Source organism: Sinocyclocheilus anshuiensis, unplaced genomic scaffold (assembly GCF_001515605.1).
Source record: "Sinocyclocheilus anshuiensis isolate Anshui unplaced genomic scaffold, SAMN03320099.WGS_v1.1 scaffold345, whole genome shotgun sequence".
In the NCBI taxonomy this organism is placed as follows: Eukaryota; Metazoa; Chordata; class Actinopteri; order Cypriniformes; family Cyprinidae; genus Sinocyclocheilus; species Sinocyclocheilus anshuiensis.
In genome coordinates, this window is record NW_015536466.1 from 364,623 (window position 1) to 369,628 (window position 5,006).

The 5,006-nt window shown below is 38.6% G+C and overlaps 1 protein-coding gene across 2 annotated transcripts in view; it reads left to right on the top strand.

Annotated features, from left to right (window-relative positions):
* The window catches only part of wwtr1 (WW domain containing transcription regulator 1), a 67,866-nt gene that overhangs the window by 7,152 nt on the left and 55,708 nt on the right, over nt 1-5,006 (top strand). The gene's annotated exons all lie outside the window — the stretch shown is intronic.

Here is a 5,006-nt window from a genome sequence, read left to right on the forward strand (position 1 = left end):
GTAGTAGAGGCGGCGCAACTATAACGACATGTGAATAATCCCGCCCACTCTAAAGCGGTATTGAACTGCAGTGGAAACACAAACCGTGCCGAGCCGAGCCGAGCCGAGTCGTACCACGCAGTGGAAAAGCGCTATTATTGTTAATGTATGTACTCTTTTTAAAAAGTGTAGAAGGGTTTTCACAAGGGTTGACTTGGACTAGTTAGCAATCACTCTTGCAATATTCTTAACTGAAACAAACGATATACATTAGTTTATATGAAAATAAATTGGGGGTTAAATCAGGTAGAGATAGCTCTTTAAGGTAACAAATGCAGGTTGCCACTTTTTACAGTGTACTTACACATGCTACGCTCTGTGTTAAAATGTTTCATTTACTCAGTAAGTCAAACACATGGTAGTCCGTTGAAGCAGTCAGTGGTATTGTGGTGTTTTCAGACAAAGGCCAGTGTTACGAAGTGCTCAGTAAGCTCATTGACGTCTACAATAACACTAGAGCTGCGTTTCACACACGGCAGCAGCTGATGGGGGACTTCTGGGATCACACACATATCCTATACAGAAAAAGCATCTGTCATTCATGCTCCTCACAACTAGACTGTGTTCTTCAGCCTTTGTTTGAAGCCTCATCTTTACTGACGGTTTCAAAAGATTGATCCTGTGCATTTCTGCATACTCTGAACTGAAGGCCTTAAAAACTGTTCGATAAACATCATAATCTGAATGCTAGACTGACATGAATATTCACATGCCATAAGTGCAGCTGATTTTTTAACGGACAAACAGGTGTCAAGATCTCATCACACTAACGTGAATATTTGGTACAAAAAATTGTCCAATTTTTTTTGCTTGGAATTTGTCTCTTTAGACCAATGAACACACAAATGGAATGAAAATGCAAATACACTCTCTGAAAGTAGGTGGCGCTGTTAGAACAGCAGAGATAGCCTGTTACACAAAGACAACAGTCGAAAACACGTATCAGATATTTACTCTACGATTGACTGTCGCTTAGCAAAATAGCCTGCTCTGAGCATGTGACCAGAAGCGCAAATTTTGTCCAGTTTTCTTCCCAGCCCAATGGAAAATAGATTTAAACTATCTTCTAAATGTTAAACTAAATCTTTCTGTAAATAATCTGTCGCGTTGATGGCCTGCAAATGTTCGTGTCGGTGTAAACAAGACACATTAACAGACATTCATTCAAAGTAAAATGTTTGTCGCACTGAATGTTTATCTGAGAAATGGAAAATTGCATGTCTGCTTTTCTATAAGCGCCACCTACTGTCAGGGAGTGAATTTGCATTTTATTAAGCCAATTGCCATTTATTTCAAAATTTGGAAATTGCATGTGAAAATCAGACAGAATTTTCATTAGGACTGGGCGATATAGCCAAAAAATGTATCAACGATATAATGTTTCATATCGTTCAGTATCGATAATTATTGACATTTTTTATAACCTTTTTTAAAACAGAGCAATAGAATTTTTTTTTTAATTTAACCACTGTATTTTTAATTTGCCCAACTTAAGACAAACACTTTTTTTTTTTGTTTTAACAGTCAAACACAAAATACAATTTAAACAAATCTCATTTCTTATGTTTTATATGCAGATTAAATAAGTCTTAAGGAAACTTTTGGCTTGTCTCCCGAGGCCACAGGAGGGCGCAATGAGCAAAATAATGCAGCGCATTAAATTGTCAATGCAAATAACGGTCTATAAAAACGTGCATAACGTCTAAATTAACATATATAAATCAAATATAATTTTATAAACTGCATAAACAATTATGAACAAAACAGCATCATGTATTTATGCATTGCTTAATACAAAGAGCCAAATCGCCGATCACACAGATTGCATTTAAAACATATGAGACGCAGTGAAATTAAATAAACCTTCACAAATTTCTCATCACGTTTTCTAAACGTTTAAACAGTTTTAACTTTGCATGGCTTTCTTTGCATCTCTTGCGTGAGACGCGAGTGCAGCAGTCATATTTGTCCGTCTAGAAAATGTGCTGAATATGCATCTGTGTGAATGGCCTGGTTTCGGTTTTCACCTAATCAAGATATTCTCCGCATTGAGCTTCTATATTTCTCTAATATTTTGAACGAATAATGCAGCAAAGGCGCATCTCGTGGGCTAGACTAACAAAACATTAAAATGCAACAACGTCACTTACATCATCATCACTGCATCTCGCGTGCCACTGATGACGCTCCCTGACCCACTCCTAACATTCGATTGTACCATTTTTGTATTCAAATGCAAATGTTTATTTTAAATTTGAGTAATATTCATTTTTTGTATTCACAATCTCCTCATCACAGGCAGGCATTACAGCATGTTTTCGTGTCCGCTGTCTGCGTCACTCATAGCACGTGCCTATATCGTGCGCTATATCGAACATTTTTTCTATCGTTATCGATGGTGTACCGTCGATAAATATCGATACCGTTTTATCACCCAGGCCTAATTTTCATACTGAAAAAGCTTCATTTTACATATTGTTCTATTCCAAAATGTGTAAGAGCGCAATTTATAATGCAACACACTCAGTTTATTCTACGCATTCTCAGCAATGTCACAAGGGAAGCTATTGTAGACGTTAATGTAAACTTCAGGTCAACAGGTCTGACTACAGGTCAACTAATGTCATTTTGGAGTAACAGTTTGAGGAAAACATAGCTGAGCATGTTAAAGTAAACAGTTGACATGTTTATAGCTAGTTATGCGAGTAATAACATGTTTATTGGAACAGTCATTTGAAGGCAACTGCTGTGCGCTTGAGTAACGTGCAAGAACAGTTACGTGAAAGTATCTACAATAAGTGTTCATGTTTGTGTTTCTAGCCTTTAAGGTGCAATCATATTTACCAATGGTCGGCAAATTTTCGCGGACGAAATCCAGAAACCCAGTCATTCCACACAATTTGGAATTTTGTGTGAGGGGGAAAGATTTCTCATGCAGATTCCGCAACGGGTTCAAGTTGGTCACGTTGATTCACCACACTGACCAGCAATTTGCTTGGTTTGGAAGCAAAATATGTTTGTTTTCTACTTCACTAATCTATTGATAGTAAACAATGGACCCAAAAATTTAACTTATTTTAACCTGAGTGTCACATTTTTAGAACGCCGTGTGAAGCGTGAAACGTCAAACACGTTCGTCAAGAGGGTTTATGCAGAAAAACAATGGAAAAGTAGAGTAATGGAATGGAAAAACGCATTCGGTGTGAATGGTCCATTAGGGTGCAGTTGTTTATTTACCTTTTTTGTGGACCCAAGCTAGGGCTGCTCGATTATGGCAAAAATCATAATCACAATTATTTTGGCCAATATTGTAATCACGATTATTTATCACGTTTATGAGGGAGCCATATGACCAAAACTTTATATGAGTGATTTATTTAAAGATAGTGATACATATCAAATATATATTTCCTGTACATAAGGTTGCTATGACATCTACAGTGGGTACGGAAAGTATTCAGACCCCCTTAAATTTTTCACTCTTTGTTATATTGCAGCCATTTGCTAAAATCATTTAAGTTAATTTTTTTTCCTCATTAATGTACACACAGCACCCCATATTGACAGAAAAACACAGAATCGTTGACATTTTTGCAGATTTATTAAAAAAGAAAAACTGAAATATCACATGGTCCTAAGTATTCAGACCCTTTGCTCAGTATTTAGTAGAAGCACCCTTTTGATCTAATACAGCCATGAGTCTTTTTGGGAAAGATGCAACAAGTTTTTCACACCTGGATTTGGGGATCCTCTGCCATTCCTCCTTGCAGATCCTCTCCAGTTCTGTCAGGTTGGATGGTAAACGTTGGTGGACAGCCATTTTTAGGTCTCTCCAGAGATGCTCAATTGGGTTTAAGTCAGGGCTCTGGCTGGGCCATTCAAGAACAGTCACAGAGTTGTTATGAAGCCACTCCTTCGTTATTTTAGCTCTGTGCTTAGGGTCATTGTCCTGTTGGAAGGTGAACCTTCCACCCAGTCTGAGGTTCTGAATGCTCTAGACTGGGTTTTCATTAAGGCTATCTCTGTATTTTGCTGCACTGAGCGTTTCTTCTACTCTAACGAGTCCCTCAGTCCCTGCTGCTGAAAAATAGCCCCACAGCATGAGGCTGCTACCAGCACACTTTACTTTTGGGATGGTACTCTGCAGGTGATGAGCGGAGCTGGTTTCCTTCAAATATGAAGCTTGGAATTGAGGTTCATCGGACCAGAGAATCTTGTTTCTCAGAGTCTGAGGGTCCTTTAGGTGCTTTTTTGGAAATTCCAAGTGTGTTTTCATGCGTCTTAACTGAAGAGAGGATTGAGTCTGGCCACTCCGACATAAAGACTGGATTGGTGGAGTGTTGCAGCGATGTTTGTCCTTCTCTAGGTTTCTCCTATCTCCACATATAATCATGGAGATCAACTAGTGTGACCATCAGGTTCTTGGTCACCACTATAACCAAAGACCTTCTCCATCAATTGCTCAGTTTGGCCAGGAGGCCAGCTCTAGGAAGAGTCCTGGTCGTCCCAAACGTCTTCCATTTAAGGATTATGGAGGCCACTGTGCTCTTAGGAACCTTAAGTGCAGCAGAAATTTTTTTGTAACCTTGGCCAGATCTGTGCCTTGCCACAATTCTGTCTCTGAGCTCTTCAGGCAGTTCCTTTGACCTCATGATTCTCATTTGCTCTGACATGCACTGTGAGCTGTAAGGTCTTATATAGACAGGTGTGTGGCTTTCCTAATCAAGTCCAATCAGTATAATCAAACACAGCTGGACTCAAATGAAGGTGTAGAACCATCTCAAGGATGATCAGAAGAAATGGACAGCACCTGAGTTAAATATATGAGTGTCACAGCAAAGGGTCTGAATACTTAGGACCATGTGATATTTCAGTTTTTCTTTTTTAATAAATCTGCAAAAATGTCAACAATTCGGTGTTTTTCTGTCAATATGGGGTGCTGTGTGTACATTAATGAGGAAAAAAAA